At 42.7% G+C, this 21,764-nt stretch overlaps 1 protein-coding gene across 1 annotated transcript in view; it reads right to left on the reverse strand.

Annotated features, from left to right (window-relative positions):
- The window catches only part of LOC306879751 (enhancer of rudimentary homolog), a 1,222,178-nt gene that overhangs the window by 33,654 nt on the left and 1,166,760 nt on the right, over window positions 1-21,764 (reverse strand). The gene's annotated exons all lie outside the window — the stretch shown is intronic.

The raw sequence follows: 21,764 nt of genomic DNA on the forward strand, positions 1-21,764 counted from the left end.
GTACCTGGCTCTGTTGCTGTCTTTAGACCACAGTGAAAGGAGCATTTATAGCACCACTAGACTAAGGAAACTTCATCTTTGTCATCAAGGTGACTGTGCAAAACCAAGCCCTCCACAAAACAGTGAAGGACAGCCGGTAAGCGCCATATTGGCCATGTTTGGCTAGACTGAATTAAGCAGTGCAGTGCTAATGATACTCTGGAAAACACAGACTCTGAAATCTTTTTGACTTTGGGAGGACTTTTGCAGTGGTGTTTGTAACTTCAAATGTTGTTTGTGGGGTATAAAGGGAAAGTAAGAAAAGCCAAATTTTATTGTTTGACAAAGAATGTGTTTGAGATGGTTAAAAGTAATTTAAACTTTGTAGAAATCTTAATAAACCAAGTTCTTAATTCAGTTAAAATTGTAAGATCTAGTAACTTGGCTAAAAAAGTATGGAAACGCAGTTTGGCTAAAAATATAATGAGATCTATTAATTAACCTAAATATTAAACCAATGGAAGGTAAAACTACTGATTAGAATAAAAAATGGAAACCTTGTAATAGCAGTAATGTGATTATCTGAGGTGAATGTGAATAATTTTGTTTATTTGATTTGGCTGTCAACTCAAATAATGATCTTGTATTTGTCATCTCTCTTTTGAGGCTTTTCACCTGTTTACTGCCCATCAAAGAATGGTAAATAAAAGACAAACAACTGGTCCCATGGCTGTTTATTGAGTGAAATCCAGTTAAGATCTTCATGAGGAGGGACTGTCCTTTTCAAGTGGGGAATTGCACAAGAAATAAATCACAACTTGACAGTGAAAAACCGTCACTAAAGACTGGAGAAGGACCAAAAAAGTGACCACACGTGTCCATAGAGACAAATAAAGACTGTTCCTGCCCTGCTACTGTGATTGAAATGGCTGATTCATTACTGTTGGAGCAGCTAAAGACCGCAAGGACATCAGCGAAGCGTCAGTTTTCCCGTCTGACCAATAATGTGCTACGAATGCATACAATGATGTCAGAAGAGGAGCTCAGAGACATTTTTAAGAAGCTCACTGCAGAAGCTGGCAAAGTCCTTGAAGCCAATGATGATGTAGAGGGGCAATGTATTGAAGAAAACTCTGATGCAGAGGAGTTGAGCGAGCAGCAAAAGTCTGACTTGATCAAAACAGCCAATGAGTGTGAGAGAAAACTGCAAGAGCTAAAGGACCTCATACAAAAGACATTGTGGGCCAATTTCGGGGAATATGAACTGATACAAGCAATTACAACAGCAGAGTCGCAAGCAGAAAACGTGGGAGCTGTGGACCCAAGTAAAAACCTAGGTAACACTTTATAATAACGTCCAGTTATAAGTAATTTATAAGTGATTAGTTAATGATTAACTAATCGTTTACAAAACATTCATAAGCAATTAATAAGTGATATGCTAACAATTTGTGTATGTTTTGTTAATTCATTTAAAAGTAATTTACAAGTAATTAGCTAATGATGAACTAATCATTTACAAAACATGACTATGCATTCATAGATGATTAATAATTGATATGTTAATATTTTTATCTATGTTTTGTAGAATAAGTTTTGAATCATTTACAAGTGATTAGATGATGAACTAATCATTTACAAAACATAACTATACATTCACAAAGGATTAAGTATATGCTAACAATTTATAAATCTGTCATAAGTTATCTTTAAATATAGCATCATGAAATAATCAAACAGATCCTTAATGGTTAATGGTTAATAGTTAATATATTATTAATCACTTATAGATCATTGAAATGTCAACATTGTACTATTATCTCAATAAACATTATAAATCATTTACAAAGCTTTCTGCATCCCCTAATCTAAAGTGTAAACTACTCATCAGTTGTAAATGTTTTACAAACTTTATGGTTTCCAGTCGTGTGTGCGTAAATATATATATATTTCACAAACAACCTGTAACCTGGAAGGTTTGTAAAACATTTACAACTGATGAGTAGTTTACACTTTAGATTAGGGGATACAGAAAGCTTTGTAAATGATTTATGTTTATTGAGATAATAGTACAATGTTGACATTTCAATGATTTATAAGTGAATAATAATATATTAACTAGTAACTATTAACCATTAAGGATGTGTTTAATTTCATGATGCTATTTATAAAGATAACTTATGACAGATTTATAAATCGTTAGCATATTACTTAATCATTTGTGAATGTATAGTTATGTTTTGTAAATGATTAGTTCATCATTAGCTAATTACTTGTAAATTACTTTTAAATGAATTAACAAAACATACACAAATTGTTAGCATATCACTTATTAATCGCTTATGAATGTTTTGTAAATGATTAGTTAATCATTAACTAATCACTTATAAATGACTTATAACTGGACGTTATTATAAAGTGTTACCACATTGGAAGTGCTGGGCCCCCCCAGCAGAGCAACAACAGTTCCAGAGTTGTATCAAAGGCCTTGAAACCATCCTGCCAAAACTCACAATAAGACAAGCAGACTTTACAGGGGCACAAGTCAGAGAAGGAACCAGCAGATTGAGTAATACTTCAACCAGTTGTGTGGCCACACCAGCAATTAAATTAAGGCCAGCTGCCCTCCCAAAGTTTTCTGGCATCCGCCGAGAGTTTCATCGGTGGAAAAAAGATTGGGAAGCGCTTCAGATGCAGGGAGAACCTACTGGATCCAAAGAGGTTAAAAAGTTCCAACTTCTCGACAGTGTGGATGAGAAGACAATACGAGACCTCCGCCTTACAACTTACACAACTGCTGAGGAGGTTTTCCGGGTCTTGGAGAACCGCTTTGGAAATAAGACAACTATAGCCCTTGAGATAGTACAAGAGCTCCAAGGACTCCAAGCAGTTAAAGGTAACCAGCCCAGGAGGATTGTTGAGCTCATCCAATCTGTAGGGAAAGCCCTGGTCGATCTGAACGAGCTTGGCAAGACTGGTGCTATAAAGAACCCTCTTGTAACAAAAACAATAGAGAGTAAACTAAGGACTCCAAGCAGTTAAAGGTAACCAGCCCAGGAGGATTGTTGAGCTCATCCAATCTGTAGGGAAAGCCCTGGTCGATCTGAACGAGCTTGGCAAGACTGGTGCTATAAAGAACCCTCTTGTAACAAAAACAATAGAGAGTAAACTTCCTGATGGCCTGAAGAAGGAATGGCTTCTTCATGTAGCTGGCAAAGGTGATGAAGCTGAAGAAGACAAGCGATTTGACTACCTCCTCAAGTTTCTTCAAGGTCAAGAAGCCATCTATGAGAAGCTGGACCAACTGAGAGAGGAGGAACCAAAACCAAAATCTGAACCTCGGCAAGCTCGAACCAGAACCTCTACCCAACTAAGCAACCAGGCTCAAGGATGTGTGGTCTGCGGGGATGGCAAGCATAAGAAAAGGCTATACTTCTGCCAAAAGTTTCGCACGCTTAAGCTAGCAGAGAAAAGAGATGCTATCAGGAAGCTGGGAGCCTGCAAGAAATGCCTGGAGATTCACAATGAAGGTGACTACTGTAAATCAGAGTTTCTGTGCAGGAGGCCAGACTGCATAGAACAGCGTGCTGCAGAACACCACTATTACCTTTGCCCGAGAGCTGATACGTCCAAAGGTCCAACAACAACAGCAAAGTGGGAGGTGACGTAAGAGAGCGTTACACCCAAGCCCAAGAAGAGTTCATTAAAAGCCTCTCACCTGAACTTGCAGAGAAGTGTCGCAATGCCTTTTGCAACACTATAGCCAGAACCTCTCTTGTGTCCAACCAACCCAGTCTTCTAGCAGAGAATAGAATAGTGGAGTGGCCAGTCATCATGATGCTCTTAGAGGTCACGGCCAATGCAGGACAAAAAGTTGGGACATTGATCGACCTAGCATCGGATACAAACTACATAACTCATGATGCAGCTGATCATTTGAACCTTAGAAGTGAAGCCATAACCCTTGTTGTCCACGGTGTGGGAGGAATGAAAGTTCAAGTTACCACAAAACGGTACCTCCTAAAGATCCGGGTCCGCACAGAGCAAGGCATCTTCAGATCCCACCAACTCCTCTGCTATGGTTTGGACAGCATTGCAAGGATCCACAAACATGTGACGGCCAAAAGACTCCAAAAGTTCTTTCCAGATGTCCCCCAAAATGAGCTTGTGAGACCAAGACAGATACAGCTTTTGATAAGCCATAAGGAAGGGCGACTGGTCCCACAGAAAATACGCACTGTTGGGGACCTTGTACTATGGGATGGGCCATTGGGAAAGACAATTGCAGGGACACACCCTGGTCTGTTTGAAGAGGCTACAGTTACAGCACACCAGTCCAGAGCGCATTTCGCCAGATCCATGAGAACAGCAGCATTGATGTATGAAGAACATATCTGCGCCAAACCTACCATCAAGTCTTCTTATTCTGCTCTTACCACTCGGGATTTTATTGAGTGGTGGAGATGGGATAGCATTGGCGCCCCCTGCACTCCAAAATGTGGAGGATGTCGCTGCGGCAGTTGTCAACCTGGTGGCAAAGAAATGACTCTGGCTGAAGAAAGGGAGCTGGAAGTTGTAAAGGGTGGTTTGACTTATGTTGGTGCTGATGACAACAGTGATATTCCACACTGGCATGCAAGATATCCATGGCTCATGGACCCATCTACATTGCCAAATAATAGAAAAGCAGTGGAGGCAACCTTCCTCAGAACAGAGAGACAGCTCGCAAAAGAACCGCAGTGGGGAAAAGCCTATGGTGCTCAAGTCCATGAAATGGTTGACCGCCGGGCTGCAAAAAAGCTGACCAAAGAGGATCTGACCAACTGGAATGGACCTGTCTGGTATGTAAGTCATCTTATCGCACCCAACCCCCACTCTGTTACAACTCCGGTAAGACTTGTCTGGAACAGCAGTCAGAAGTACAGAGGCTAAAGTCTCAATGATCTTCTGATGAAAGGCCCTGACGTTCTCAACCCGATTCGAGCTGTCCTCCTCAAGTTCCGCCAAGGCTCCTTCGCCGCTCTAGGAGACATTAGAAAAATGTATAATTCTGTGTGGCTCGAGGAGAGGGAAGTCCATCTACACCGGTTCATGTGGCGTGATTCAGAGGGCGATGAACTAGAACAATACGCCATAACCAGAGTGAATATCGGGGACAAGCCAGCAGGTTGCATAGCACAACTTGCCATGAGGGAAACGGCCAACCTGCCTCAATTCAGCCACCTCACAGATGAATGCCAAGTATTACATGAGCACAGCTACGTCGATGACATCTTGACATCCCACAACTGTCGTGAAAGACTCGAAGTAATCACAAAGAATGATTACTTCGATTACTTCGAATGATTAAGCTCATAACACCAAGACAAATTCCTTGTGTGTGCAAACACACTTGGCAATAAAGCTCTTTCTGATTCTGATTCTGAATGTGGCGCTGATTTTAAAAGCAGGAGGGTTTGCACTGAAGCCTTGGGTCTTCTCAGGCCAAGGTAGAGGAGAAAGAGAAAAGGCATCACCAAATATTGTTGTCCTGCCGAACCAGCTTAAGGAGGAAGACAACAAGGCGCTCCGTCTCGGCTACATTGTGGATGAAGACATGTTGCATGTCATGGTGAGGGTCAACTTCTCCAGGCGGAAGAAAAAGATGAGGCTTGGGCAAGACTTGCTGCTAGAAGAAGTATGAGCACAGACACCAGACCCACTGACAAGACGTGAACTGCTGAGCCAAGTTGCTGGTTTATACGACCCAGTTGGCCTGACAACGCCATTAAAGCAAAAAGGGGCTATCTTGGTCCGAAAGGCATTCCAAGAGGCAAAACCAAAGTGCAGCATGGTCAAGGACACATGGGACCTTCCTCTGTCGGATGAGCTCCGCAAAGATGCAATTAGAATTTTTGAGGAGTACGTCCAGCTAAGCAAAGTAAGGTTCCCAAGAGCCCTTACTCCACCAAAGGCAACAACTGAACCAGTCGCTGTCACTTTTTCAGATGGCAGTGAAAGCTCCTATGGTGCTGTCCTCTACCTGCGGTGGAACTGCAACAAACAATTAACAATTAGACTAGTGGAGTCAAAAGCAAAGCTGACACCTCTAGACCAGAAGGGGGATGCAGTCAAAGCAGAACTTTGCGGTGCAGTCTTTGCAAGCTGCCTGAAAAAGTACTTTGAACAGCATACCCAGATCCAGATAAAAAGGTGGTACCATTTGTTAGACAGTCAGACTGTTCTTGGAGCTATCCAGCGTGAAAGCTATGGATTTCAGACTTTCTTCGCTAATAGAATTGGAGAGATCCAAGAGAGTACATGGCTACAGGACTGGTGATGGATCCCTGGACCACTCAACATAGCCGACATTATCACTCGAGGAGCTGGGCCAAAGGAACTTGACGCCCATTCAGAGTGGCAGCAAGGGCCAGAGTTTCTACATCTTCCAGAAAGCGAGTGGCCAATTATGTCGGCAAAAGATGTGTCTGAGACAGCTCAAGAAAGCATTAACAATATGCAGAAGTCGTCATTCGTGGCAGCACTCACCAGAGCCCAAGCGAAAAGAATTCTTCCAAGTCTTGTGGGACGACTTCCTGCTGGTGCAGCTGTCCTAAACTTGGTGGATGAGAGGCGCTTTAGTAGCCTAAAGTGTCTAATCAAGACTGTTGCTTTCATCTGGAGAGCCGCCAAAAAGTTTATATCTGCAACAAAGTCCATCGAGACCCCAAAGTGGGAGGCGATTCCCACAAAAGGAGTTATTACCGCCACAGAACATCAAGAGGCAATAAGAGACATCTATCTTGCTGCTCAAGAAGGGGTGACGTTCCCAGCTACCACTACGGACCGCTTGGTTGAGTACAGAGAGCCAGAATCTGGGTTACTAGTTTGCGGTGGGAGAATTCATGGCTTTAGGGAGGATGGCGCTGCAGTTCCCCTTCTGCCTTTCAAAGCATGGGTCTCTACTTTATTGGCACGGGAGGCGCACGATGAGGGTCATGAAAGTGTGACTGCAACCTTGCTGAAAATGAGGAGGAAAGCCTGGGTCATCCAAGGGAGGAAAATTGCTCAAAAAGTAGTGGAGAACTGCTTTTTCTGCAAAAAGTCAAGAGCAAGAATGTGCAAACAGGTAATGGCTGACTTACCTCCTGAAAGAACCACACCTGCAGCTCCGTTTGAGGTCACTACAGTCGACCTCTTCGGACCGTACCTTGTCAAAGATGACATCAAGAAACGGGTCTCAATGAAAGTGTGGGGTATCGTCTTCAGCTGTATGGCCAGCAGGGCAATTCATGCAGACCTGGTCAACACAATGTCGACAGAGAGTTTCTTGATGGCTTACCAACGCTTTACTGCAATTAGGGGGCACCCAAGAAAGATCTGGTCCGACCCGGGGACAAACTTAATCGGCGCCAAACCTGTCCTAAGAGAGCTGTACCAGTTCCTGGATTCTCAAAATAGAACTTCAATAGAAGAGATGTCGGCTCAAAAAGGTACCAAATGGGAGTGGACAATTCACCCTGCTGACTCACCTCACCGCAATGGGGCTGCTGAAGCCGCTGTCCGCATTCTCAAGAAGGCACTGCAGAGCCTGGGCAACAACACTGGCCTCAGCTACAGCGAGTTTCAGACAACACTACAACTTGCTGCAAATCTTGCCAACGAATGCCCAATAGATGCCAGGGTGCAGAGCCATGATGAATGCGTGCAGTATGTGTCACCCAACACACTTCTCCTGGGCCGAGCCTCTCCAAGCGGTGACATCAGAACATTTGACTTTGCAAACTACCCTTACAAGAGACTCAGAGAGATGCAGAACCAGGTCAACAAGTTCTGGAGGTCTTGGAGCCAGCTTGCCGGCCCAAACTTATTTCTGAGAAGTAAATGGCACACTTTGCATCGCAACGTTGCTGTCGGAGATATTGTCTGGTTGTGCGACCAAAATGCAGTGAGGGGCCAATTTAAGCTAGGACGGGTGGTGAGCGTCAATCCAGATGCTAAGGGCATTGTTCGAGATGTGAACGTCGAAGTGGTCCAAAGCTCCTGCCTTCCTGTTACAAAACCCGCACTAAACCGGCCATCGGCCAAAGTCCTGAAAGACGCTACCCAAACCACGGTCCTGCACAGAGATGTTCGACGCCTGGTTGTGTTGCTACCAGTTGAGGATCAAACTCGGAGCTGACCTGCAGTAAGAAGGTGCTGATTTGCGATCTTTCCATCGGTTCCCGTGGGAAGATCGAGTGGGAGGTGTGCTGACAAACCGCCTGGGAGCTCCTCAGTGGTGAAACTCCTCCTCCTTCAATTAGTGGAGAACCAGGTGGAACAAATCTGAGGCAATCTGAGCGTACCAGTACCTGGCTCTGTTGCTGTCTTTAGACCACAGTGAAAGGAGCATTTATAGCACCACTAGACCAAGGAAACTTCATCTTTGTCATCAAGGTGACTGTGCAAAACCAAGCCCTCCACAAAACAGTGAAGGACAGCCGGTAAGCGCCATATTGGCCATGTTTGGCTAGACTGAATTAAGCAGTGCAGTGCTAATGATACTCTGGAAAACACAGACTCTGAAATCTTTTTGACTTTGGGAGGACTTTTGCAGTGGTGTTTGTAACTTCAAATGTTGTTTGAGGGGTGTAAAGGGAAAGTAAGAAAAGCCAAATTTATTGTTTGACAAAGAATGTGTTTGAGATGGTTAAAAGTAATTTAAACTTTGTAGAAATCTTAATAAACCAAGTTCTTAATTCAGTTAAAATTGTAAGATCTAGTAACTTGGCTAAAAAAGTATGGAAACGCAGTTTGGCTAAAAATATAATGAGATCTATTAATTAACCTAAATATTAAACCAATGGAAGGTAAAACTACTGATTAGAATAAAAAATGGAAACCTTGTAATAGCAGTAATGTGTTTATCTGAGGTGAATGTGAATAATTTTGTTTATTTGATTTGGCTGTCAACTCCAATAATGATCTTGTATTTGTCATCTCTCTTTTGAGGTTTTTCACCTGTTTACTGCCCATCAAAGAATGGTAAATAAAAGACAAACAACTGGTCCCATGGCTGTTTATTGAGTGAAATCCAGTTAAGATCTTCATGAGGAGGGACTGTCCTTTTCAAGTGGGGAATTGCACAAGAAATAAATCACAACTTGACACTAATGATGAGGTCATTTCACATATCAATCCAAGACAGGGCAGCAGATGATCAATAACCTTGCCATAATAACATAGACACATTCAGTCTTTTATCTTACCATAAACTTTATAAATTCATAAAAGTGGAAAAATATATTCATATATTCAAATACATACTGTATGTGGTAGTTGAGAAATCTGACTTTTTTTGTCCATACAATAATGATGTCAATGGGTTCCAATGTTGTTTGTTCTCCATCGTTCTTAAAAATATCTTCTGTTGTGAGTCACAAACAAAAGAAAGTCATAAAGGTCAAAATGACTTGAGAGCGAGTAAATGACAGATTAATCATATTTGTATGACTGTATGATTTTTAACTAAAGCATATTGGTTAATAATAATAGGAAGAAGACAACAAATGGAAAGGGATAAACCTTCAGTATGCCCCATCCAAACATCCAAATATATAAAATATATCAGTACATGAAAAACCTACAGTATACTAGTCAATCAATTTCATGACGTCCTGAACGCAAGACGATAAAAAAGGCATTCCAAAACTGGGGTCTTATAAGGTCATGACCCTATTAGCTATAAGACCCTATAAGACAACCCCTCCTCCAATCCTTCAAAAACCAACCCATGACAGTCCTACTGCCGTCAGCTCCAGAAATAATTTCCAAAGTAACAGGTATCTCAAAAGCTATTTGAGGAGATAAGAAATTCCATCACATTCCTGATTGTGGAAATGTGTGTGTGTGTGTGTGTGTGAAAGGTTGATAAAATATGTATGTCCCCGCTCAGTGGCAGTGTGGCGTTCTCCATGGCTGACTTTAATTACAGATAGAAGGATAATCCAGCCATAGTGACTGGAAACTAAGAGGCACAGCCACACACATGCACAACCTTTAAATGCATGCACACAATCCCACACACACACTGTGCACACTAGAAAGATGATTGATGATGTGTCATAGAACAGTAATAGACGTACAGGAGAGGAAACCCTACGGCGGCCCTTCGGGCAACAAAACAACAAGAAATGAAATCCTTCGGCTCATTCACCCAGGCAGGAGTCAACATTAATGTGTGTGTCTCTGTGTGTGTTCCTGTAGTAGGCTAATTGATGAAAAATGGATGGACTTGTTCATTTTGAGAATATTTCATAACGAGCCCTTGAGCTACTCAGTGGCCCAGAAATTCTAATTAATAAAGATTCCCTCACTCTCTGAGTCACTATCTCTGTGATTCGTTTTTCTTCTCTACCAACACCATTTCCAATTTAATTAAAAGATTGAGATAAAAATGGCTTAATCTTAAATGAAAAAAAAAAAAAAATCAGTAATGAAGGTGAATATTTTCTTTTACACACACATACATGGGCAAAGTGATACAATACTTAAATCTGACCTCTGACATTTTAATTTGATATGAAAACAATCCACGGATATCCCATGGATTTAGAATATGAAGAGAATTAGAGAAGACACACACACTCACAATGCCACCCTGTTTCCATGGTGATGAATAAGCATAATTGTAGGATTTTGATAAAAGCTAAAATGCTGAAATCAAAAGGTGATACCAGCAGCTCAGATAATTTTTGAACAGAGTAAAAATAATTTAAATGTAATTCAAAGATAAATAGAACAAAGTAAATAATAGTTTACACTGGACTGGTAACACACACAAATACTTTGTCTTCAACGTGAAGAATATATTCATGACTCAAATTAGTCAACAAATTAGTTCTCAATGAATCACGAGTTTTAGTCAGGACAGCAAACAAAAACATACACATCAAGGAAACACCAAAGACAAGTGAAAATTAAATCAGTCTAAATAAGGAACACAGCTGGACTTCAGAGACTGATTTAGACTCTAAATCACCACAGAAGTCTGACCAAATAATGCTGCAAAGTGTTCAGTGACACAAAAACTGATGTGTTTTTCAAATCCGATCTTTCTAAAGTCTATTCTACTTTGTACATGAATGACACAATGCTGTCATAATTACCAGTCGTTGCACAGACATGAACATGAAAGTTTCCCAGCTTACAGGCATGTGAAGTTGTCATTGTAAAAGCAGAGCTATATTTTGGTTTGAATAATGAAACCCTGTGGGCTCACACACACAAACTGACAAACTGCAGCTCTATTAGAGAGGTCAGTCTGAGCCACTGCACTAATGGGCATCTACCCCAAAGACAAACACACACACCCATACATTTACACAATAAACTGCTGAAGAAATAAATACGCTCACCCTAGTATGTACTTTAAAGCAGGGGTTTTTAACCTGTGGGGCGCGCCTGTCAAGGGGGGCACGAGCATCAATTAATTCAGAGACATTGCCTTGAAGATTTATGAATATGAGCTTTCAAATCTTCAGAAACAGGCTCAGCCATCACACTGAATCAGGTAAGCTGGTTATATGTTTCTGTTTCTTAATGCTACGCACTGGAAACGCAGCAAACAATATGTGAATGATGTTTGCACACTTTGGGCTCGCGAGAGGAGGGGGGGGGGGGGGGGGTGTTGGGGGGGCGCGAGTGAAATTAGACAAACTTGGGGGGGGCGCATGTCCTAAAAGGTTGAAAACCCCTGCTTTAAAGGAAGAGTCCACAAAAAAAGTAATGTTCTGCCACTATTTACTCACCCTCATGTTGTTCCTAACATAGACGCCCTATTCGACCGCTCCAGGCACGTAGATGTGGCCGCCATCTTGGAACGCTCTACTTGACGTCATTCATCATACTGTAGGTTCGCACAGAGCCATTCTGTGCAGGATTGTGGCATCTTTCGAATATTCAGTGATTACTATGGTGAATGATGTCAAGTTGACCTCTACAAAACGGCGGACGGCTTACGTATAGCACTAGGGCTGTATACCTTGGAGAACCTGGCGATACGATACATACCTCGATACACAGGTCACGATTCGATACGTACCTCGATACAGAGCTGTCTCGATACGATTTGATACAATGTGACACGATTCGATACGATTCAATAAAAATACATGGGCCAGAGCCAATTAGTATGAACACATTTACTCAACAAACAGAACTCTGCATTTTTCTTCAATTTAATGAAGACAAAAGTGCATTATAACAAAGTGCATTTTGCTTAAATATTTACAACTTTAAGTGCTCTGATTAATTGTACACAAGTTGTATTAATCTGGAAATGACCACAAGTCAACATTTAACTTTCCAAGGGTACAGTCTGAGCACACACAAGCACAAAATCTTCTTCTTATTATTCTTAACTTCTTATTAAATCTTCTTATAATTCTTTTTTGTGACACCATGTACTGCCATAACATATTTCACTATGAAATCACTTAAATGCTACATCTTGCTTTAACATTTTCCATGAGTTTTTTTTAAACTCGCGGGCGCCGCTGCGCCCCCTAATGGCTGGGCGGAGTATCGATACTAAGGGCTAGAATATCGATACTGTATCTTTTTTTATTATATCGGTATGTATCTAAGAATCGATATTTTGAGCACACCCCTATATAGCACCCATAGAAACAGTCACTAATGAGGCATCTACGTGTATATATATCTATGGTTCCGAACCCAAAGGCTGTAAATGTTTTTTGTTTTGTTTAGTACAAAAGTCTGTATACAATAAAAAGACTGTATCCATAAAATTACTGTTCACAGTGACTACATTTAAGGACAAAAGACAAAACAAATAAACTTAAGTGCTATATTAACAAATGTCTGCTTGGGCCATGTGATGATCTATTTTCAGCCGAGGAATACAGTGCACAAATCATGGTCCACTTATATTATGCATTTTTACAGAGGCGACAGTGGTGGTTATTGTGGACTGTCATAGGAATAATCTGTGTAAAGATTCTTGTAGATTTTCCCTGAGGTGAAAAAAAAAAAAAAAACATATACAGGACCAACTTGAGGATGAGTAAATAATGATTTTTTTTGGGGGGGGGGGTACTCCTTTAAGAGCCATAAAAGGAGGGGTAAGATGCAGTGTGTGCAAGATGGCGGCACTCATGGGAGCCATGGTGCTTCGCTATCCAGTTGTTTTGGTGTTTTTGTTAGTTTTTCCTGTCTTTAGTTGGTCAAAAACGATCAGTTTTGCCAGGGAGGAACTGCTGAACATTCAGCAGAACACCCCACAAAATCTCCTACCAGTTTTCGATTATTCGGATGTTTTGCTGGACATAGTGGTCGGCGCAGCGGCTGCGCTGATCAAACGCAGGATGCGCAGATGGGGAAGCGAGCCGGTGCTCGTGAAGCTCAGACAGCGTGGATTTCGAATGCCGTTGCCTAGAATCCATCTGGCGAATCTCCGCTCTCTACCCAACAAAACGGATGAACTCCTTCTGCTCTCCCGGACAAATAAGGATTTTTCAAACTCTGCTGCTCTGTGTTTCACGGAAACATGGCTGAACGACACCATTCCAGACAGCGCGTTACATCTGCCTAACTTCCAGCTGATCAGAGCAGATCACAATGCAAAATCAACTAAGAAATCGCGCGGCGGCAGGACGTGCTTTTACATCAATGAAAGGTGGTGTACAGATGTAACAGTGTTAAATATGATGTGCTGTTCAGATCTAGAAACACTTTTCATCAACTGTAGTCCTTTCTATTCGCCGCGGGTGATTTGCTCGTTCATTCTCGTGAGTATTTACCTTCCACCGCAAGCGCACGTGAGCTCAGCTCTACAGAAACTCGCTGATCTGATCACAGACACAGAACAACACCACCCAGACTCTGTTTTAATCATTCTTGGGGACTTTAACCAAGCAAATCTCTCCCGTGAACTGCCAAAATTTTGGATAAAAGCGTCTGCCAAATGACTAAATGTAAATGTAAATGTAAAATACAGATAGCATGTTACATGTCCCACCAGAGAAAGTAATATATTGGATCACTGTTACACAGCAATAAAGAATGCATATTACTCTGTTTCACGGGCAGCTTTGGGGATCTCTGATCACTGCCTGGTTCATCTTATACCAACCTACAGGCAAAAACTTAAATCTGCTAAAGCTGTAGTAAGGATTGTAAGGAGTTGGACCAACGAGACAGAGCGGGTTTTACAAGCCTGTCTCGACCGTACTGATTGGAGTGTTTTTGAAGCTGCTGCCACCAATCTGGACGAGCTCACAGAGACTGTAACTTCATATATCAGTTACTGCGAGGATATATGCATCCCCACCAGGACTTATGTAACATTCAACAATGATAAGCCATGGTTTACAGCAAAACTCAGACATCTTCGTCAGGCCAAAGAGGACACCTACAGAAATGGGGACAGAGTCTTGTACAATCAGGCCAGGAACAAACTGAATAAGGAGATTAGAGTGGCTAAAAGGACCTACACTAAAAACCTGGAAGATCAGTTTAATTCCAGTGACTCCGGTTCAGTGTGGAAAGGCCTGAAAACCATCACCAAGTACAGGACACCATCCCCCAGCACTGAGGTGAATCAACAACTTGCTGAAAATCTGAATGAGTTTTATTGTAGATTTGAAACCGCCCAAACCCGTCCTGACCATCTCTCTACACAACCGTTAACACCTCCTGCAACGCCCCTCTTCCCCACTCCTGTACTTCAGATCAGTGAAGAAGATGTGCAACCAGGTCTTCAGGAGGAACAAGAGAAGGAAGGCACCAGGCCCAGACGGTGTGACACCAGCCTGCATAAAAACCTGTGCTGACGAGCTGGCCCCCATCTTCACACAGATCTTCAACAGATCACTGGAGCTGTGTGAAGTCCCTTCCTGCTTCAAACACTCCACCATCATCCCTGTTCCAAAGAAACCCAAGATAACAGGACTTAATGACTACAGACCTGTGGCTCTAACGTCTGTCGTCATGAAGTCATTTGAAAAACTGGTTCTGGCTTATCTGAAGGACATCACTGGACCCTTACTGGGCCCCCTGCAGTTTGCTTACCGAGCAAACAGGTCCCTGGCTGATGCAGTCAACATGGGACTGCATTACATCCTGCAAAACCTGGACAAATCAGTGACTTATGTGAGGATCCTGTTTGTGGACTTTAGTTCGGCCTTCAACACCATCATCCCTACACTCCTCCAGACTCCTCCAGACCAAACTAACCCAGCTCTCTGTCCCTAGCTCTATCTGTCAGTGGATCACCAGCTGTCTGACAGATAGGCAGCAACTAGTAAGACTGGGGAAATTCATGTCAAATAGCCGCTCCACCGACACTGGTGGCCCTCAGGGCTGTGTTCTCTCCCCACTGCTCTTCTCTCTGTACACCAACGACTGCACCTCTAAAGACCCCTCTGTCAAGCTCCTAAAGTTTGCAGATGACACCACACTCATCGGCCTCTTCCAGGACGGTGACGAGTCTGCCTACAGACAGGAGGTTAAAGAGCTGGCTGTCTGGTGCAGTCTAAACAACCTGGAGCTCAACACACTAAAAACAGTGGAGATGATAGTAGACTTCAGGAGAAACCCCCCTGCACTCTCCCCACTCACCATCATAGACAGCACTGTGACTGCAGTGGAGACATTCCACTGAATAAAGTTCCTGGGATCCATCATCTCTCAGGACCTGAATTGGGACACTCACATCAACTCCATTGTAAAAAAAAAGCCCAACAAAGGTTGTACTTCCTTCGCCAGCTCAGGAAGTTTAACCTGCCACAGGAGCTGCTGAAAAGGTTCTACTCAGCCGTCATTGAGTCTGTCCTGTGCACATCAATAACTGTCTCGTTTGGCTCAGCTACAAAATCAGGGATCAGAGGACTACAGAGAACGGTTCAGACTGCTGAACGAATTATCAGTGCCCCCCTGCCCACGCTCCAAGAACTGTATACTTCCAGAGTGAGGAAAAGGGCTCAGAAAATCACTCTGGATCCCTAACATCCAAGTCATCCCCTTTTTGAACTTTTGCCATCTGGCTGGCACTACAGAGACACAATACCAGGACAGCCAGGCACAAGAACAGTTTCTTCCCTTAGGCAATCCAACTTATGAACAGTTAAATGCCCCCCCCCCCTCCCCATTATGTGCAATAACCTTATATTTATTTGCTACCACCTCCATCCTTGTACATCCCTGTATCTCCTTTTATTCTATCCCATTCTATCATCTATTGCACAACTGTATGTACAATCATTTGTTTCAATTATTTTTTTTCTTTTTCTATTTTTTTTTTATTTATATTTACATATGTATTTTTTATTCTCATCTTTTTTATGGTCTGTGTGTCGTTGTTGTCTCTGTGAACTGGAAGCTTATGACACTAAAAAAAATTCCTTGTATGCGCAAGCATATTTGGCAATAAAAGCTCTTTCTGATTCTGATTCTGGTATATACATCCACAAATTTGTGTCTTAATTAGGGATGCACCAAAATGAAAATTCTTGGCCGAAGCCGAACAAAATGAAACACTGGGACGAAGGCCGTATACCGAACATGGTTATTCATGTTTTTTCCCCCATGTTTGTCACGGTGCACACACGAGGGAGGAACCAGGAACACGCAGACGAGGATATAAACTCAAATAACAGACTTTAATCAGGACATCAGGGCAGGACAAGGCAAGGTAGACATCAACAGGAACACCGGGGAGTAACGAGTAGACCAGACAAAATGGCACTACACAGACAGGACTATAAATACACAGGTAAATTAACAGACACGACTGGACAAGGATAAACTACTAATGACATGACAGGAAACAAACCAAATATGGACACAAGGGGCAGGAACACATGACACACACGACAGAACCCTGAGAGTACTCCCCCCTCCCGAAAGGCTCGTCCCGAGCCCTAACAGTTCCATCCGGGAGGGGGAGGTGGGCGCTCTGGAGGCCCCTCAGGACAGACATCCACAGAAACACAGGACGGGGACCTCCAGAGCAGAACAGACGGAGGCCCTGGCGGAGCTGGGAGCTCAGGAAGCCATGGCGGGTGGTCTTCGTGGCCGTGTCCTCCTACGGCCCGCCCACTTCACCCAGAGCTCTACTACCCCCCCCCAAAAAAATTTCCTTGGGGAATCCAGGGGGTATCAGGAGCCCTCCGGGGCTAGACAAACAAGACAGTACATGAGACGACAAGAAACCCTCCAGGGTCAGACAAACATGACAAGACATCCCACAGGAACCAGAAGCCCTCCTGGGCTGGCTAGGAAGCTGATGCTTCCTCTGGGCATGACGAGGAGTCAGGGGCCCTCACAGGGTCCCTCAGCAACCTCCTCCACTTCTGCGACAGGGGGGGCAAGCGGCTGCGACTGGCCTCCATGGCCACAACTCAAGGAGCCGCCTGCCCCAGACGAGTCTCCATGGACAAGACAAGACAAGACATGGTAAGTTAAAATGTTCCTGTGGGCATAACGAGACATACACACGGCACTCCTGGCCGTGACGTGTGGACTTGATCCACGGGGATAGGGCTAGAGGCGGCGGCCGGCAGGCTTGAGTCAGCGGCAATCCGGTGGGCTAGAGTCAGCGGCAATCCGGTGGGCTTGAGTCAGCGGCAATCCGGCGGGCATTGAGTCAGCGGCGGACCGGCGGGCATTGAGTCAGAGGCGGACCGGCGGGCCTGGGTGAGCCGCGGGAAGCGGCGTGAATAGGGGGAGCCGCCGACGGCGGGTTGGCTTTCCCCGCGGACGGCGGCGTGAATCTCCCGCGAACGGCGGGCTCGGTGTGCCGCGGACGGCGGCGTGAACTCCCGCGAACGGCGGGCTCGGTGTGCCGCGGAAAGCGGCGTGATCTCCCGCGAACGGCGGGCTTGGGTGAGCGGCGAGGTTGGGAGCCGCGGACGGCGGTGGATATCTCCTGCGATCGGCGGGTAGGATGAGCCGCGGACAACGGCGAACTTCTCACGCGATCGGCAGACTGCAGGGCTCGCAGCCAGCGGACTCGCGGCACTCGCGGCAATCCTGCCGAACTCCCACGCCGACATGTCGTGGGCTAGGGCAGAAGGACGAGTGGCGACTTCCATGCCGCGAGGGACAAACAAAACAGGAACAAAACAAGACTTTTGAAAAACGGAAAACAAAACGAGGTGAAGGGGCGCCGCTTACTGATTTGGTCTGGTCTTCTGCCACGGTGCACACACGAGGGAGGAACCAGGAACACGCAGACGAGGATATAAACTCAAATAACAGACTTTAATCAGGACATCAGGGCAGGACAAGGCAAGGTAGACATCAACAGGAACACCGGGGAGTAACGAGTAGACCAGACAAAATGGCACTACACAGACAGGACTATAAATACACAGATAAATTAACAGACACGGCTGGACAAGGATAAACTACTAATGACATGACAGGAAACAAACCAAATATGGACACAAGGGGCAGGAACACATGACACACACGACAGAACCCTGACAATGTTATTGTGCCAATTCTTTTCACCATTGCATAAATTTAATACCAAAAATGTGCTTTTTACGGTTTTATCTTGCTTTTCAAAGAACAATCAATTACAATACAACAATTTAAAAATATTTATTTAACATTGAAATTTTTTAAACATTCTAGCAGACATCATACCAACAAGGAACAATTTAACTTAAAATTAATAAGTTAGTAAAATAATACTTTTGGCCATTTTTGAGATCTCCTTCTTAAATCAGGCATGTGTTTTTTACTGAAGAAAAGACTTCTTTTAAAATATTAGAAAATATTACAGATTCCAATTTGAACACTATGTGTGAATGTTATAATAAACATATTAATAAAGCAGTTGTAATTATTATTAGGGCTGGGTTTTACATTTACATTTAGTCATTCAGCAGACGCTTTTATCCAAAGAGACTTGACTTAAATGAAAAGTTCAGAAAACAGGCTAGACTAATTGATTCTTGGGATTTAAGAATCAATATTGTTCCGTAAAAATGAGAATCGATTAATATCGAGATAGATATTTGTTTACCCAGCCCAAATTATCATCATTATTATTGCCTTACTTTTTAATTTATTTGACAGAACAACAGTAAAATTACAATACGAACAGTTTTTTTTTCAAGATTTTCCTCGTGCTTTGGACTTTGAACCCTGGCTAACGAGCTCTCACATCACTGTCAGAATACAAGAAATTTGTGTGTGTATTAGAAAACTGAGTTTATTTACTAATCGTTTAAGGACATTTCGCAATTTCAAATCAACAGACAGTAACCAGCAACAACCCCTCCTTCCTCTTCTCATCGAAGTGTGATTTAGTACTGAACAGTCCCTCGCTGTCGTGCTTGTAATGATTTTTGCATCTTTCTCGGCCAGTTTTAAACGCTTCCACACTGCGACACGTTTGCTGCATTGTAAAGAGGGTGCACCTTTCACTCTACGCTGGTTGCTATTTGATCGCGCCACGTCATTGTTCGGTACAATTTATTCGGTCTTTTTCGCTTATTTAGCCAAACACCAAAATATATATATTTTTTGTTTTTTTACAGCTGAATAATTTGTTGCTGAACATTAAGTGCATCCCTAGTCTTATTGTGAGGTTGCTGTGAGTGATTGTCTGAAAATGCTGGAAAATACACTCAATACACAAATACACAATGTAATGTGGTCATGAAAACACACACACACAGATGCATACATACACACAGACTACAGCGGTGTTTGTCTATAATAAAAGCCAGCAGACAGCTTGTTCGCTCTGTTCTGTGTGGCATATCGATCTGATTCTCCACTGTGATGAACCGAACATGTGTCCCTGTGGAGCACTGTGGAATTGTTCAAGAATGAACACACACACACAGAGGAGAAAAAAAACACAATAGATGTAGTGCTATTGTTCTTTAAAACCTGAACCAAGATTTTTTCTTGATGTTATGAATGTATCAAAATGTTTGTCTGCAGTCCATCCCTTCAGAGTGTCATCCAGCGATTTAAATGTTGTCCTGAACAAAAGACAGCACATATTCACTTGTCAATCTACAGCAGGATTGCCTGTGCTTGCAGTGATTGTTTGTGTCTAAAGTATGCACACGACAGCTTTGGCCGTCATGACCTCACCAATCCATCTCCTTTAGTCTGACAGCTCACTCATGGACAATCTCCATGAAGACATCTGAATGAAGCACTGTTTGGAGACAGCTAAATTAAACACACTAGGGGAAATCTGACTGCAGGTTATTTGATTAATTCAATATTCCATCAGATGATTCATTGGCCCAATGAGATCAGCATTTCCCTCGACTCAAAAAATAGGTGGGAGTGAGTTTTATTTATTTTGTGTCTCTTCAACCTGAATGAACCATCATCAGACACAAATGATTCAAATTACACTCATAAACAGAAATATGTGTATATAGTGCCATTAATCTTTATTCATTAAGAAACCATTGGTCTCCTGCTGATTCTGTCATGCTTAGGCCATAATTGATTGGGCAATGATTTAGAAACAGTAGCAAATAATGATTTTTAGCCATGCTAACAATGGCAGATCTATTCTACTAAAATCTTCATAAATAAGAACAGCTGAGCATATTTTGTTTTTTTAAAGAACTTAATACTTTTATTGAGCAAGTATGTATTAGACTGATAAAAACTGACAGTGAACGCATTTATAATTAAGCTTCTATTCAAATAATCTTGAAAAAGCATTGCAACTATTAATAAATGTTACTTGAGCAACAAAACAGCACATTAGAAAATACATTTGAATTGTAATATATTACAATATGACTGTTTTATTGTATTTTTTTTAATTCAAATTCAAATTCAAAATGCAGCCGTTGTGAACAAGAGATTTTTTTCAAAAACATTAAAAACAAAAAAATCATACAGGCCCCAAACTACTTTTTCTTTGTGTTTTATTTGTCAGTGTTTTATTTGTTGTTCTCTTTCCAAATCGCAGTGAGGCTCCTATTTCAGTTTTGGCACCCTGTATGTGTTGTTATGATTTGGTGCATGAAAAATCCTCCCAAAACTATTATCAAGCTTCAAGACCGGTGATCTCTCCCTCCTGATAAAAACATCAATTTTCGTGAAGTGTTGGGAGATGTTACCAAACAGCAAATTCATACTTCCTTGTCTCTGTAAATTGTGGTTTTACTCTTAAACCTGAGCCTCACTCTACCTGTGCTTCAAAAGACCGAAGCTATTGGTTGCCTTCCAGCTCTGAAATAGAGCTTCCCAGAACAACACCACAGACTCACCGCTAAAGACTGTCTCAACTTTAAGCCCAGTCTATCTAGAAGGATTAAGTAGATGGCTTCTGCAACTGCTGCCACAGAGGAGGAGGAAACATTTTCAGGAGAGATGACAAGAAAGAGATTAACAAGAAAGGTAAAATGAACCTCAAACTAAAATAAAACCCAAGCAGGTAGGAAAGGCAGCTATAAAAACACCATATTTTAAATATCAAAATATAAAGACACCAAAGACGTGGTCATTGTCAGGTGTCACGCCCTTATTCCAATATAGTTTCTTCCCCTTTATCAATTGAAATTCATTCAGTGTTAAATCATTGCACCCAGCCTCCCATTACACCATATGAGTGTTTCAAATTGCCATCCATTAGCGGGTACTGGTACTCATTAAGACATGTGGGATGACACATGGATGATGTGTCTTAAATTCCTCCCCGTGGAACTGCCACATCAAACATATGGCCAGTGTAGGGGGGAACAGCTGTTAGTGTATGTGTGTGTGGGCATGCAGAGACATGCTGATACATGTGGAGTTAAAGATTG

The sequence above is a fragment of the Barbus barbus genome, assembly GCF_936440315.1.
Source record: "Barbus barbus genome assembly, chromosome: 14".
Lineage (NCBI taxonomy): Eukaryota > Metazoa > Chordata > Actinopteri > Cypriniformes > Cyprinidae > Barbus > Barbus barbus.